This window comes from Tyto alba, unplaced genomic scaffold (assembly GCF_018691265.1).
Source record: "Tyto alba isolate M040663 unplaced genomic scaffold, T.alba_DEE_v4.0 Super-Scaffold_21, whole genome shotgun sequence".
In the NCBI taxonomy this organism is placed as follows: Eukaryota; Metazoa; Chordata; class Aves; order Strigiformes; family Tytonidae; genus Tyto; species Tyto alba.
The window spans coordinates 9,638,218-9,654,672 of NW_024881295.1; positions in this window are offsets into that span (position 1 = coordinate 9,638,218).

The following is a 16,455-nucleotide window of genomic DNA, read 5'->3' on the forward strand; positions in this document are numbered from 1 at the left end:
CAGCATGGGGTCCCTCTCACAGAAGACAGACCTTCATGAACTTTCTCTGACATAAGTCCTTCCCATGGGCTGCTGCCCTTCATGAACTGCTCCAGTGTGGATCCCTTCTGCATGTCGCAATACTCCCAGTGCTGAACTACAACAGCGGGCTCTTCTTTCCTCAGAGTCCCAGCCTTCTCCTCTCACAGCCACCTGCTCTGGTGTGGGCTCCTCCACAGGCTGCAGGTGGGCATCTGATCCACTGGTGACCTCCATGGGCTGCAGGGGGGGTGCCTGCCCCGGCACACCTTCCCCTCCTCCTCCTCTTTGCTTCTGCTGACCCCAGTGTTTGCATAGGTGTCCTCAACTCCTCCTCACAACTCCCACTCCTTCTCCCCTTCTTAACTACGTTATCACAGAGGCACAGCCACCGTCGTTGATTGGCTCAGCCTTGGCCAGAGGTGGGTTTGACTTGGAGCCGGGGGAGATTTGAGAGGCTTCTCACAGGACGCCACCTCTGTAGCCCCCTGCCCCATTACCAGTAACCCCCACCACACACAAACCCAGCACAAGCACAGCCATAAAAGCCCACACTGAACTCTACCTTCCACCTCTCTGTACCGGTCTCGGCATCCCTGGGGATTTTCCTGTAATAATCCTGTCTATGCCACTGATTTATACAATAGTAATTGAGCTTCAAATTTAATTACAGTATGGGAATGAGCTGTCACTTGATTGAAGATACTTCCTTGGCTATTTATTGAAATAAATAGTCTTACTGACTTTGCAATTTGAAATGAAGGGACTAGACATTGGGATCTCTTTTATGGCTGTGTTTATATCACTCCTGTCAGGTGCAGCACTTCAATGAAATACCAAACTCAGGCTTCCAAAATGGTCCCAGAGACTCTCCTTTCTTTAAACCTCCACTGGTGGTGGCTCATGGAGAGTTTCCCATCCACTGCCTCATACCCACAGCCATGAAAAACAGCAATGCTCAGGACCTATAAATACACAGATGCTTTAGGCAAGTTTATATCATATGGGAACGTCAAGACAAGGGATACAGGTTGGAAAAACATTTGTGTTTTTTTTATCCCATGGTTGAATGGAGTCAAGATATGTGGAGGCGCATGTGCTCTTGGACATCACCTTTCCCAGGGGCTGTCTTGGTGCACTGGCCTCCGTGGACCTGAGGGGAGATGAGGCACCCTCGGCCCCATGTGTTCCAGAGCTGGGAGTGGGATCTGCATCCCCAGAGGTGCTGGGTCTCTGGACAGGCATCAGGGTTGGTGGGAATGAGATGCCTTCATGTCTTGGAAGGGATGGACCAACAAGACCAAAGCATCGCTGATGAAACGTTTCTGTGAAGCATGATTTTTATGCAAGCACTTTCCTTTAGCGATAATAAGGCGCTCAAATTACCCTCTGATGTTGGTTATTTGGAAACAACACAGAGGAAGTATTTCCAGTTGTGAGAGCATACGGAAACGTGAGGGTTGGCAGCAGCTTGCTGCCCCTTGCTGCCTGTCCACTGCTCTGGAAACATCGATGTTCACGCTCTCTGGCTAAAGGAGAGAAAACAAAACCCTCAGCAACACTTTGGTCTGAATTCCCTTTTCTCACAGCCAGTTGTATGTCCAAATGAAAGCAAGCATTCTCTAAATACAGACTAACAGTTGCTTTGCACTTTGCAGACTCCCTCTGACCCCTCATTTCAAGTCCTTCCTAATTCCTACCCAGCTCAACCCACTGCCAGGCTCCCCACTGCCACCCGGACCAGGTGACATTGGTCACGCTGGCAGGAAGGATTTGCCATGTCTATAGAGTCATGCCTTGGCCGAGAAATGTTTCAAAATACCAAGGATTGGTAGGATGAGGCAGGGGGGTTAACTGTTATTTTTGCATGGAAATTTTGGGTTCTCCGAATAAGCATTTTGTCCACAAGCGCCATCCTGGGAAGCCCAACTGCCTGACACTGTGGATGAAGATAGTCTGAGGGTCAGCTCATAGTTAAGGAAACTTGGCCGCTTGTCCAAAAAGTGCTGAGCAGCATCATTTATACCAGAACCGCTCGCCTGGAATTTCCCTATGTGACTATATAATTTCTAATAAACGATTAATTCTCTCCAGCCTTTATAGTTACCATCCGTAATGATCAGTGTCTTGGGCATTTAGTTTTAGAATAATAGTTTTTAAGAGAGTAGTTCTCCCCTGCTGTGACTTGATGTCTACCTCTGTGACTTGATAATCTGAAGTTCAGCCTTTGCCAGGGCTGCCCTGAACCCAAAAGCTGTCCGAGCCAAAGGCCAATACCCAAATGCACCCAGCCTCACAGAATGTTGAGCTCTGGGTTCAAAACACAAAAGTGGTTCCCACCTACCAGAGGGTTGATGTACCTGGTCCAGACTGCCTCAGACTGTGGAGAAACTTTAACTGCTGTCAAAATTCATAACCGAGTCCCATTTTTATTTTGCTCTGGTTGTTTCCGACCAGAAATTCTGATGCTTATTTTATAATCCCAGTCTAGCAATTTTTTTTGTACCCACTTTGTTACAGGTTAATCATATACCTTTCCTGACATTGTCTCATACCCTCTTTCTTGCACGTATATCAGATGTAGGTGTGTCAGAGAGAAAGCTTTTTCTTTCTAGCCTAAAGCGCAGTACATTTCAGTTCTCTTTCTTATATTTCAGTGAATTTCATTGTCAAAATGGAAATGTGGGTGTCCTGGTACCTGACTGCCCCATTACAATGTGCAGAAAAATTACAAGTATGCAACGTATGGCCTGGAAATACTGCAGTGACTGTCGGTCCTCACACCACTCCTGTCCACTACAGCAAGTGAGTGTAAGAGCAAAGCCATATCCATCCAGGGATGACCATGTGGCATGGCCATCTCCTCTTCCTACCCATTCAAACACAACCTGCAACCCCAGTTTTTTTCTTGCTGTCCTCTCTTTTATTTTCTTTCTGGCCTGGGTAAGTGTTTGAAGAACATCCCCTCGTGTCCTTTCAAGGGGTCAAACATATTTAAACCTTATGCAGGCAAAGTTTTCCTGCCAAATAAGTAAACCTAGGCAAAGAGACAAACCTCATGAACAAAAGCTAGGATGGTTTCTGTCCCATTAAGGGAATTGATGAGAACTCAAAACAGTCTTAGAAAAAAAAGTGTTTACTTAGATGATGGAGGTCTGTTGAATATTAATCTTTTCTGGGTATATCTCAGGCTTTCTTAAAGAAGGCCTAAATTATTCAAGAGTGTTTGCATGCTGAGATATAACAAATTTACAGGCAGTACGAATCAGACTTTTGCATTTCATATTAAAGGAAACCAAGTGCCAAATTTGCTTCTTAATACTTCATTGGCCATCTCCTGCTAAGTAAAACAATTAAGTTGCTCATTAAGATACAACATACACCAATCTGAAACAATGGCTACCTTAATCCTTATACATGGCATCTGCAAAATAACCGTAAGATGCCACAAAGTCATATTTTAGACTGGCGACTCTTTTAACCCGTTTGCTGCATTACAGGAGGGCAGCGATGGGGAGCGCCGCTGGTGAGGAACAGCGCAGATGCAGCAGCCTCTGCCCTGGGGAGGTGTCGGTCTGTGATGGATGGCGTGGCGTGACGTGGAGGGGAGGTTGGTGGTGACCAAGGCTGCCCTGAGGGTTGTCCCCCCCTCCCTTCATGACCCTCCGTCCAGGTCAGGGACGTCATCCCCTCGGGCTGTGCTGGCCCCGCTCCCCGCTGCCATCGCCGCACTTGCAGGGGAAGCGCTGGCCTTATTTATATAACAGCTGCTGTTTTTAGGTGCTGTCACTCACACGTACACTGGAAAACATGGTACTTGAAGAGCTGCTACGCTAGTACAGCATATGCCGGAGGCAAAACTATATATATATTAAAAAAAAAAAAAAAAAAAAATCCTTGTAAAAAAAAAAAAAAAGAATTAGAACAGGATTATCACAGCGTGTCAGCCTCCTCACCAGCCAGCACAGCACCTCACTGGGGCCATCTTTTAGAAACACTTCCTCGGTTAATGCCTTTCTTGCTGGAATTGATTTTATTTTATTTTTCCAGTCAGGAACCTAAGAGACGTTCTCAGGTGGACCGAATTCCTGCTTTTATTAGCAGATGTAGGCTAGTCAGGGAACGAGATGGTGTCGGTGACATGGTGAGATGGAATGAGATGGGACTCACTGGTCAGGCAAGAGCAGCCCCTGTCAGGCTGGGGCTGTGGACATCTGGCCTTCCTCCACTGTCCCCTGCCTTTCCTGGGGTCACTGGTTTCTCTTCACATCCAGCACATGGAAAAAAATACCCTCAGGTGTACACACGTAAGTTTTAGGTGCATGCAAGACAGATTGAAAACCAACAGTGCATTCTGGATGAAGATGTCTACAATGATTTCCATCGAAAGTCCTGTTCATGCAAACGAGATGGACTGTGCTGGAAACGGTCCCCTTGGACAGGGCAGCACCTACAGGGTCCATGGATCTGAAGCCTTTCAGAGATCAGCCGGACTTCTTGCAGGGGAGAAGATGACAGATGGATCCTTGGTGTTCTGTGTACCTGGGGAATGGCCACATTTTCTCTCCTTTCAGCTTTGCCAGTCACAGATCCCTGTGTGCACTGATGTGGGAGGAGGAAAGGAGAAAGGGTGCAATGGATGGGTAAGATGTCAAGGATTTGCCATGTGTCCCACTGCCTGTGTGGACCAGAGGAGCTAGGAGGGAATTCAGGGGTGGTCCCACCTAACAAACCACTTCAGTTATTGCATGGAGCAACCAAGAAGCCACCAGCCCAGCCCGGAACCTCTCCTGTATGCTTCAGTTCCTCCTCAACGTGTCTGGCCAGGTCCTCAGCTGGTGTAAATCAGAGCCACTCCTTTGAAACCAGCACGATGACCTGACAGCAGCTGTGAATTTGACACGACGCGCCGTCTTGCAGCTCACCCAGCTGTGTTTGATTTACATCTGCATCTACTTGGAAGTTCACGTCAAAGGCGTTGCCACAGAAGGAAGGGTTAGAAGCAGCACAGGAGGGCCGGCTTGCAAAATGCCCTGTGCTGGAAGGAGCCAAGCCCCACAGAAGGCATATGGCTGGGAGATGAGTCGGACACTGATTTTCACCCCCTCCCCTTGCCCTGACGATGTCAAGCTTCCTGCGATTACTGATTATGATGATTATAATGTTTCTGGTGTGTATGTGTTTGTGCACACGTGTGCAGTGGTTTCTGGCTAAACCCAATTCGGTTGGACATTGCCAGATGGTACAAAAGCTTACCGGAATTTCATTTTCAAATAAACCACAGACTTGGATGAGCTAATGTTGTTCCACATAAAAAGCCACAAAATTCAACAGTGATGTTGTTTCAAGAAGAGAACATGTCAAGCGAGAGAACCATCCGGTCGGCTCTGAAAGAGCTACACACTCCCCCTCATGTTTTTAGAAGCTGTTTACGTACAAACGCTGGGCATACGGCACTGCAGCTCAGTTTAAACATTTCTCTGCAGCTGATGTCTGTGGAGCAGAGCCTTGGCAGAAGCAGCACAGGAACCACATCTGCTTGTAAGCCTTCCTGCATTATTTTAACCGCCCCTGAAAGGCTGACAGCTCTGGAGGAGCTGCAGCCTCTTTCTCCATAAGGACAGGCACACCACCACTGCTGGGAGACGTGGCTCCAGGTAGATGTCCTCGTCACTGGGGCAGGGGAGGTGACCTCTTGTGATGCTCTGGATCTCAGCTGCTCACAGCCCATAAGCTTGGCAGTCATCCTGGGAAACAAACTGAGACCATTTGCTGATTTTATATATAGCTCTCCGCCGTGGCAGCTTTATCAGAAGTGGCTGCTCTAGGTGGGGAGAGGACGAGCGATTTGGACACCAAGGGATAAAGGAGCACAAGGACTTCAGCATCGCGGTGGTTCCTGATGTGCTAGATCCAAAAGCGCAGCCCCAGAGGTCTTCTCTCCCTCCTGTACGTGCAGGGTGGGAGCCATAAAGCTGCCAGCAACAGAGGCTGAGTGGGGCGAGGATGCAAGTCAGCCATGAGATGAAAGCCCTGCCCAAAGACCCACCTCTCACCCTGCACCACCACCCTGAGCTGTCTGACAGAACCCGGACACGTAACTTCTTCTGTGCATTTAGCTCCAAACAGCCTAAGCTTGGCATAAACAGCGCTGTGATTTAATAACAAATTGGCAAAAGCCTTCTCTCCCCAGCAAACGCCACCGCCAGTCTGTGGCCAGCGGATTAGGTCTTGGCTGGGCTGAGGATGTGCGGAGCTGCTAGAGAAAGTCAGCCCGGCGCTCGGGGCCAGCAGCCACAGCACAACCTCCCACGGGCCGCTGGCAGAGCCACGAGGGCTACGTCTGCTGAAAGGTGAGACTTGCAGCTTCTAAGCTGTAGGACCCAAAAACATGTCCCTAAGAGGTGTCCAGCTGGGGAGAGGCAAGAAGGGCCAGTGCCACTGCCCAGAGGAGCCCCACCAATGGTGGTGGCACTACTACGGAGTGTCCCCGCACTACAAGAAGTACCAACAGCCACATTTGCAACAGTAAGAGTTTGGTTTCCATTTTAAAATGCATCTTACTATTGACGTCCCGCTGTGGATTGTTGAGCAAGCACCGACTCAGGCTGATGGACGATGCAACAAACCTCTCTGCCTGGGGCTGAGGGTCTCTTTCTCTGGCTGCTTTTCATGGCTATTTTCAGCTGCTGCCATGCTGACTGTTTATTTCAGCCTAGAGCAGGCCCAAAAGATGTTGCTTATAAAGCATCCATGGCTCTATAGCCAAATCAGACCTCCCATTTGAAAGGGTCTGTCCTGTGGCTTTCCCACCGTGCACAGCTACGTCCCCCCTGCCTGCACAGTCCCCCATCTGCGTCCTGTGCCATGATGGCAGGGACAGAGTAATTATCCCTCCTGCTTAGGAGACAGGAGGAGAAAAAGAGGCTTGCTGTAAATGTTCTCCCAGGTTTCACCAGAATGCAGGTAACAAAAAATGGAGGGGAAATTAAATCAGTATCAGAATAAATCAACCTTGCGCTTCAGAAGAAGAGGAATAAATGACCTCAGCTCCAAGAGAATGATCTGATTTTGCATTGGAAATAGGATACGGGGGCTGTCTCTGACCGCCCAGGCCCCTTGCAGCCCCTGTCCCAGTACCCATGAGAGGACATGGGACCACTTGTTTTCAGGGAGGTGGCCTTCCCTCTCCCAAGGAAGCATCCAAACATCAGCGGAGACAGCAAAGACATGCCAGCAAAGGCATTTTTTTCCCCTTAAACTCTCAAGCCTTCAGGATAGATTTTGGTTCAATTACATCTTTATAAATAACTTTCTATTTCTTGCTCACCTGTTCATTTTCTGCCCTAGTTAGAATCAATATCACCGATAATTATCTGTCAGAGCGTTTATACATCACTGGAAGGTGACTAACAAGGAAAACTCTTTTTCTTTATATATATTTTTTTCAGACCACTTTAAGTGAATTAGCCAACAATGAGAGATGGCAGATTGATGGTGACTGGGGGCTAGATACTAATTTTTACCCATGAACAAATGCGTTCTTACAAGGGGAGGCAACTGAAGTCTTCACAACAGCTCCAGCAATCCCAGCAGGAGGGTCACCCTCTGGGGTGCACCCTCTTTTCCTGAGCCATCCTGCTCAATGGACATCTGTGATGCCCCAGGGTGGTTGCCGCAGCCCTGGCTGCCCCTCGGACACCTGCTTGTATCTCTTACACCAGCCTTGTCTGCAGCAATCTGCCTCCCCAAGGGTGGTGGTCTTCTTCTTCCCTCTTCATCCTGCACCCAGCATGAGTTTTTTCCTGTCCAAGTTTCATATTTAACCCCTAATCAATGTTTGCAGAGTTTTCTTTCTCAGTCACAGAGACTGTCACTGGACCTGCTGCTAGAAGGATGAATGAATACCTCGGGTCAAAATGTATGCTTTACTGGTGAGTTGTCCTCCCTTCCCTTTTATTTATTCAACTTTCTCTTGCACTGGTGTAAAACCACCTTGTGAGCTTCTTCTCAGGTAGAAGCAGCAAACTAGTTCCTCGTTTGTACATCACCGTGTGCTCTGGAGCCACCAGCCACTGTAGGGATGCCCTCTTTTTTGGCACGTGAGCTGTGGTCACCTCAAATATCAACACGTGCAAAAACCTGGATAAAGCACCGTGCTGGTGCCAGCCTGTGGGGATCCCGGAGCAGGAGCTGGGCCTCCATTCACGCCGTGCCTGGTTAGCTGGGTGGCCCCAGCTGACAGGCAGTCGCACCAAAGGGGCTGCAGGTCACTCGCGTCCTCTGCCATCCTTTGTGTGCTGCACAAGCCTTGCGTAAGTGAAGCGGTTCCATGATAGCTGGTGGTAAATAAATCATAAGAAGTCCGCCTACTTCTTCTCCGACTGCCTTCTTTGCAGAGTTACTGGGACCCCATCCAACATATTAGCAACATTTTTTAAAGCAGAGGCAATAATTTACACTGGTTTAAATCATAAACGCTGCTGCAACCCCAGTGGGTTTACCCCACGCGATTCACACTCTTGTTTACAAACATGAAACCAGAATCCTTGGCCAGAAGGTGTGTAGCTTAGGGAGGGAAATGGCTAGAAGCAGGACAACGGAGATGTCATGGCTCACCGGGGCTGTATGGCAGGTTGGTAGCGGAGCCAGGTTTGTGTTTCCCAGTCTCGTGCTCTGCTACTGGCACAACTGGCATTGCTCTGCCAGCTTCAATGTGACCCAAATGATGGCTGGTGGTCCCAAGCTGTGGTAGCCTGCTCAGGGGCTGGATCCCAGCGTGGATATTTGTCAAGTCTGAGATCTTGGTCCATGATGGTCAAAGTCAACCCCCGCTCTTTTCTCTCCTCTCTTACAGTGTCTTGGGAATGGTTTTCCCATATGAGTTTTGCCTCCTGTGGTGCACAGGGCCACACAGGACATTTGGTCTATGTGTGGGAACAAACAATCATCATGGGGGCAAGTAGCCATCAGCAGTGACTCTCCTAATCCCAGAGGAGCAGCTTCAGGTTCAGGCCCCAGAAAGGATGGTCCTCTCACAGGGGCATGGCAGGGGGAATTTGGGTGTAGGCTGTAGTGTGCCTTACAGAAGAAGAGGAGGAAGAAAAGCGTTTCCACTCTTTTTCACTTTTCTTGTAGATTTTTTTTTTTCACTTTGGTTTCTTATGAGAGAGAATCACGTGTGTGGCCCACATCTAGAAAAACCCCAGCAGGTTCCAAGCAGGTGTGTCTGGGGAAAGGGCTGGGAGACTGGGACCATGCCGCTCCTTGCAGATGGCACCCCCTGCTCAGTCTTTCACTGGTGCAGAAAGTGGGCTTGACCTGCTTTTTGCACCCAGGTTTCCTGATGCGCCAAGGCACAGGACAGGTACACTCGGTGCTTGTAGAGGCAGGGAGTGAAATTTGGAGCGTGGGCTGGGTTTCATACCCTGGAGCATACAGCTTGGGGTTGTGCTGCCACAGCTTGCTCCAGAGGAGACAGGTTTGCCTGTGTGATGCACTGCACTGCTGCAAACATCGGTGTGCCCAGAAGCCATCCATTTCCCCTGCTTGCACAATATCTTGGCAGTGTGTTTGCTTGGCGAGGCCTCAGCTCCCCGCGTGCTGCTTTGCACAATCACTCGTACCCTTGCATGGAGGAGCCTGAAGCGGGGAGCCCCGAGCCCCGTGGTGCCTCTGGGGGTGAGAAATGGGCCACTCCCAAGCACCACACACACAAAAAGTCACTCCGGTCACCCGGAGGCTGATCTCATGATTTAAGGCAGGAGGGGCTGAATCACTGTTTTCGGCTCCAGCACAATAGGGACAGTTTGGTTTGGTTTGTTTCTTAACACCCCCTGCCCAGCGGGGCTGACTGGGCATTGCCAGCGAGGGCATCCCCGGGAAGAAAAGGTGCTGCTGATGCTGATGGGGGCTTGCAGGAGGATGACTGCTCCTGGGAAGGCGAGGGGAAGCCCTCCAGCCGGCCAGCTCCACCACCAGATGGGATGCCCAGTTTGCAAGGAGAACTAGCCAGGGTGCAGCCCTGGCACGGTACAGAGGGAAGACCTCTGCCAGCTGCCCCCACCACCTCCCACAGCCTTTGGCTGTCTCTGATAAAAATAGCCACTCGCCTCTGTGCCGCGCACGCAGGCAGGCGGCTGCCTGCACCAGCTGGGCAGCGGGGCTTTCTTTTTCGGTTTATCGCGTGGCGTCTATTTTAGCAAGGAGCTGCTCTTGAGAGATTTTGCTCGTGGAAACACCTGCCCGCTGCTCTGCTTGCCCCAGCTAGCCCCTGGGCTCGGCAGGCAGCCGGTGCTTCCACCCTGTGCCTCCATCCATGCCTACCTGCAAAACCCACAGCCCTCAGCTGGTTGCTAAATTTGTCTTGTCTGGAAACTGAGTCTTCATCACTGCAGGGGGTCAGCTGGGCCCTCTGCCTGCTGTACGGGTATTTCAACCGAAACTTGTAGAAGTAGGTTTGGGAAAAGGGATTCATGTCCTTCCACCATTCCATAAAATAAAGGGGTTCAAACTACAAGTCCCAAGGTGGACTTATGCCTTACGTGAACTGCGTTAGAGCTGTTATAAAGTAGTTCCAGATACTTCACGAAAGGGCCTTCGAGATGGAGCTGTGCTGTAAAGAGAAATAGCAACACACCCTCACAGCCCACTTCTTGGCTGTGGAAGCAGCAAACTTGCTGCAGGGAAACTTGTTCTGGCTTGGGAAAAGTTCATGTCCGGCTGCCTTTGTCCATTGTGCCTTTTAGCTCCAGCCCGTGGCCTGTCACAGTATCCCTTTTTCTGGAAGCAAACACCAATCATGGGAATGAAGGAGCAGGCCCTTCAGTGGGGCTCTGCATCATACCACATGCTGCAAGCCCTCAGTAAGCCCTCATCATAAGTAAGAAATGAGATCCAGGCGCTAAGGGTTTCTGATGTTTTCATTTTCATGATTGATCAGCATTTCTGCCTTCATTTTGAGGTGTTCATCTCAGTGCAGCTTCAGCAGAGCTGGCTTGCAGGCGCTGCCGAGCGCTCCTTCTCTGAAAGTCAAGACTTTTGAAGGCTTTTCAGGTGGGAAAAACAAAAGAGCGGGTTGCTTTGCCATTGCTGAAAGATGCAGTCCAGGAACGCAGCCATGTGTGATCCCCAGAGGTGCTCCCCACTGCAGCTGGCCTCATCCTCCAGCTGCTGGTGCAGCAGCATCCCCCCAAAACCGAAGGCCGCTTCCCTGTGCGAGCAGCAGCAGGACATGGCCTTTGTGCGTGGCAGCTGTCCCCGTCCTCTGTGGGATGTGCTCGGGCCAGGGTTGGGCTGGGCAGCTGCAGCCTGAAACCCGGTCTGGGGAGGTCAGGAACCAGCTGTGCAGCTGCTGCTTCCCTTTCCTCCCGCCGTGCGCTGCAGGAAACATTTTGCAAAGAGGCTTTGCTGTCTGACAAAAATAATCTAGTATCTCCTGCTCCCACTCTCTTCGGGCGCGGGGTCTGTTTGGTGAGCAGAGTAAAAGGGGAGACCAGAGGAATCCCCCCCTGTTTTTTCCCACAGCCAGTTTTTTTCTCACTCCTTCTTTAAGAAACTCTCCCAAATCCTCCCTCGTTAGGCCATATGATCAGCACCCAGATCAAGGTTGGATGACATTAGCCGTGCCTTTCATGGAGCCAGCAACCTCCCCATGGATGACAGGTCCTGCCCCTCAGGTAACTGCACGAGCATCACTTTCCTCCTGGCCGCCTGGCCCGGGCACCACCGTAGTTCAGGGGTGGCCCCGAGTCCCAGGGGTCTCAGCACAGAGAGCTGCCCCAGTGCACCCCCAGGTTTCTGGCATCCACCAGCCCCACTGTAACCCCGTGCCGTTCGTGCATCGCCAGCCGATGTGCCACTTGCCCGAGAGATGCTCGCAATAACTGGTCTGCGCCCTTACGGACCTGAAAACGATGCCATAGGTGATGATGAAAAGCAGTAAAACAGAGGGAAGGAGTGCAGGACTTCAACTCGCCTCTCACCATCTCTCTTGCCGCCGGGTCGAACTGTTTGCTTACACCGCTGCAGCCAGCCCCTGGGATGGTGCAAACCAGCCGGCTGCCAATTGACGTCAAAGGAGCGCTGGTGGTTTGCGCGAGCTGAGGGACTGCTTCTGCTCAAGGTGGGTTTCCAACACCACAGAGAAATGTTTAAATCCGCCCCCCTTCCCCTCCCTCTGCTCCAGGAAACAAGTGCCTTATTTCATTCATTGGCTGGTTTGGTTATGGCAAGAATCCTGCCCATATTTTGGCTACTTGGATGTTTGCTGAGGACCAAGCAACCCAGATAGTGCTAGCTAAGAGCAAGGGAGTTAAGAAGAGGGGGGAAAGGTGGGGTGAAGCCAAGTTTAATCGCCTCTGCCCCAGTTTGTGCCGCATGTTTCCAGGCAGGACTAAAGCCGTGTATTTTTTTCTTCTCACATCGCCTGCAATGTTTTTGAGGCTTGTGAAAAAGTGAGATGCTGAGTTCCTGCCATCCTTCTCTTCCTCTTCAAATCCCTGTGTGCACTGTGAAATTTGTTTGGGCCAAGGGAGTTCAGCTGAACTGTGTGCATTTCCCCTTGACTGATCAGGTTCTCCTTCAGCCACTTTATTTCTATTTTGTGTTATACCTTTTAGCTACAACCCCCATATTTTTGCTTATCTCTATGCAGATTTGACAGTAATGATGTCAGTACATTTTCCCTAAGCAAGTACTGTAAGAGCTAATTTATATCTAGCCCAGACCAATGTTTTTAACTGTAGCATATCTTTCCAAACACAGAGTGATTCTTACGGGGCATGCTCGGGGAAGTCAATGCTCTGACTTCCATCGGCTTTGGGTCAGATTTGAGCTCTTGAATTGGTCCATGTATATTGCTGCCAATACATGAGGCTGTACTATTTAAGATTGTCCAAAACAAACATGCTTTGGGTGAGACCAGTGTGCAGACCATCATGTGAAAATCTTTGTGATAACAACTGACTACACGTTTGCTTTCATATGGCACAGACTCTTATTTCCTTGACTATTTTTAATCTTCAAGGCTGTCCCTTAATCAACCTACCTTCTTTAATGGCTAGTGTTGCCTCCAGTGTGATCCAGCAGGTCTAATGATGCTTTCTATTAAGCATGGGAAATATTAATTAACCCACAGCTAGAATCAGGTGAGAATGAATTTCCTACATGGGCTGATCCAAAGCCACTGAACTGAGCACAAAGTTTTTCATCCATTTCAGTGGCCTTGAATCAGGTTCTTACAGCCACCAAGAGAAAAAAGCTCATCAAACTCCAAACCAGTCCCAATCAGAACATTCCTTTTAGTGGGAAAAACCTTACAGTAAGATGTGCCATGCTCAGACCAAGACAAATCTTTATTCCTCTTCCACTCTACCTGCTTTTTTCCTCCTGAGATGAGGATTTGCAGCCCCAAAGCTGCGAGGAGCGGAGTAAGCCTGGCACTGAGCAGTGGCTGGAGCGGAGGAGGGTGTTCCCGTGCTTGTGAGGGGAGGCAAGGAAGGGGATGCACCCATGGCAGGCTGCTTTAAAGAGTAGACAAGGCTTTAAAGCTGTTTGGAAATGTGAGATACTGCAATACATTTGGGAGGAGGTGAGTATTAAATGGAGCATGCCACTGGGGTTGGTATTTTGGCATTCAGGCCTTTTTTGCACTTACACATGGTCATGCATCGACATAAAGCTGTAGCTTTCCCACCCACAGCAGTTTTTGGTGTAGTTTCATGTATGACCATGTGTAAACTTCGTGTTATGTATCACCTTCCCATCTCCCTTTCTGCAAGGACACACATGTATACGTGCCAACATGGGCACGTGTACAGCTGTCCTAACAGAGCCTTGCCATCCATGCCTGAGCGGCACAGGGTCACCCATGGGTCGGTGTGGCACGTTGTTGTCTACAGACCCCTTCAAAACAGGACAGTTTCCCTTGGGGATGGGAGTCAGCCTCGATGCTCAGAGATGTGTCATGCTCCCGCATGACCCCCCTCTTCAGTGCGAGCACAACTGGGTCCCCAGCGGCTGCCTGCAGGTCTGTAATTTTCCCTTATTCAGTAATCCAATAGTTTTTCCTTATTCAGGTGAAATTTCCAGGGATTTTGGTGGTGGCAGAGCCTGTGTGGGAGGCACGGCGCCAGGGCTTGCCTGTTCCCACCGCACAATAGCCACATATGTGGCTTCAGCTAATGAAATCCACTTGTTGCCTATTATCAGGCAATTAGACTGTGTGATTTTCAAGCACTGGCTCTCTGTAATTTTTTGACAATTTGTTATGAACAATAGCGTAATCAGTGACTGGAGCATGTTTGGAGGAGAACTCAGGAGAAGCCTCAAGCCAGTTTGCAAATTGTGCCTCCCCTGGCCTGGCTAAGCAGGGGCTGCTTGCACGCAGCCTGCAGACCCAGTGCCTTTTTCAGGGCTGGTGGAGGGTGTGCAAGGAAAAGTTCCGCCACTCCGGAAAATGGAGAAGGAAGAGAAACACTGAAACCTGGGTGGAGCGAGTGAGAAAAGTTTTATTAGAAATAAAGTGGAGATGCAACTCCTGTTAATTCAGAAGCACGGATTTTTGCAAGCCGAGATCCTAGCATTTCCTTTTGCACACAAGAAGAAATGCTGAATCTGAAAACAGTAGCCTTAACAGAACATATATAGATATATGAGTACAGTCCGTAAACTGCCCTTCCCCACCTCCCCAGCCCAGTCAGGTTACAAAATTTAATTCCTGTGGCGACAGCAAAGTCTATCAGCAAAAAGCCTGCCTGGCTGGGTCCCCATCTGATGCAGTTCTCTGGTGTTTGGGAGACTCAGACCAGCGGGGAGGAGCCCACACAAATATATTCTTTTTCATGTTCTTGACCTAAACAACACCTTGGATCAGGAAAACCCAAAACATTTAGAGTGTCCGATCTATGGTGGTTTTGTTTCTGTACTGTTTCACTGTTTCTCGGCTTGTTGGCAGGTGAAATGGGGCAGGAGACTTTTGCTTTTCCATCGGCTCCCTTTGGTTCCCCTCGTGTGTGTGCTGCTTGTCTGCTTGGATTTGCAAGGTGGAAGGGAAAGTGTAAATGTCTGTTTTCTATTATTTTCATCGCAATTGTTCCCTAAACTATCCCACCAAATCCCTGGTGACCAGTACAGTCAGTATAAATGGGGATAGCTGCAGGGCTTGTTTGACTCGAGCTCATTACAGATCTGGGTCACTGGCTGACCCTGCCCTCCCTGTCCCAGCACTTACAGCTGTGGGGCCGGAAGAAAATGTCCCAAAAAAGACGTGAGGGTGGCTTCGACACTCTTCTGCCTGTGTGCGGCTGCAGCTCCAGCAGTGATGCTCCCAGCCAGCCCAATGGAGGATGGATCAGGCAAAGGCTGCCTCTCATCCTAGTTTTGGTGAAAGAGCAATCCCACACTGAAGTAAGAAGAAATCCCTCTTTAGTCAGCTTTGGGCCATTTAAAAACAGGGTTCTCTTTACATGACCACAGAGAATAAAACAGGCTTAAAAACCTACATTTCTCAAATATCTCATTTCCAGGACAATCAGGGCTCTTAACTCAGTGGCTGCCTTAATCGGTGTCACTCTCTATCTCTCTCATAACTCGAGGTCAGCCCATCTCTTGTCACTCATAATACATCTGACTGAAGGAGAGGCATGTATTCAAATCACCCTCTGCTGATTATTCTCATGGCTCAGGCTGGGCTCCCACCTGCATTTGGCAGCTGGATGCTGGGCAGCAATACTTGGGTGCACCTAGGTGAAGTGAGGAGTCATTTGTGAGCTTTGGTGGGTCTCAGCTCCACGCTCTCTCTGCAGTCAGTCACCATAAGCGGGCCTTAATGTCTATGCTCGAATGTGAAGATGGTCTTGTGGAGTGGGAAAGCATTATGGTAATAAAAGAAATATGCATTGCCCATACCTTTGAAAAAAAAAGAAAAACAAAAAAGAAATCTCCAGCCCCCTCCCCCCCAGTATGAAGTTTAGGTGAGTCTTTCAACTGTTTGCTTGGACAAAGGCATGGAAAACAGGTACCGAAACCAAAAGGAAAATGTACTCTGGTCTTTGTAGGTGCCATCATAATTTATAATATTTGACTACGGAGCTGCTTTATCACAGGATAAATACTACTGCTTAGAGATTATGGAAGGTAGCAGCCTCCCCCTTGGGGGGGGAAATGCAGACACTTGAGATGAACTAACATCAAAATGTGTCTTCTTGAAGCACTTGCTACAGGTGCTACATACAGTCTGTGTGTGGCCACCTAAAAATGGGCCCAGGAAGACATTGTTGGCTGAGAGCACGTCGCTACCTGACGTGACGTGGCAGAGGGCTTCCGTACGTCTCAGAAAAACTTGTCCCTGCCTTAAAATTTATGTTACAGACTGACAATGGGAAAGATCCTTGACTCCGGCCACCTGAACCCGGCCGGAGCGGTGGGTCCCCACTG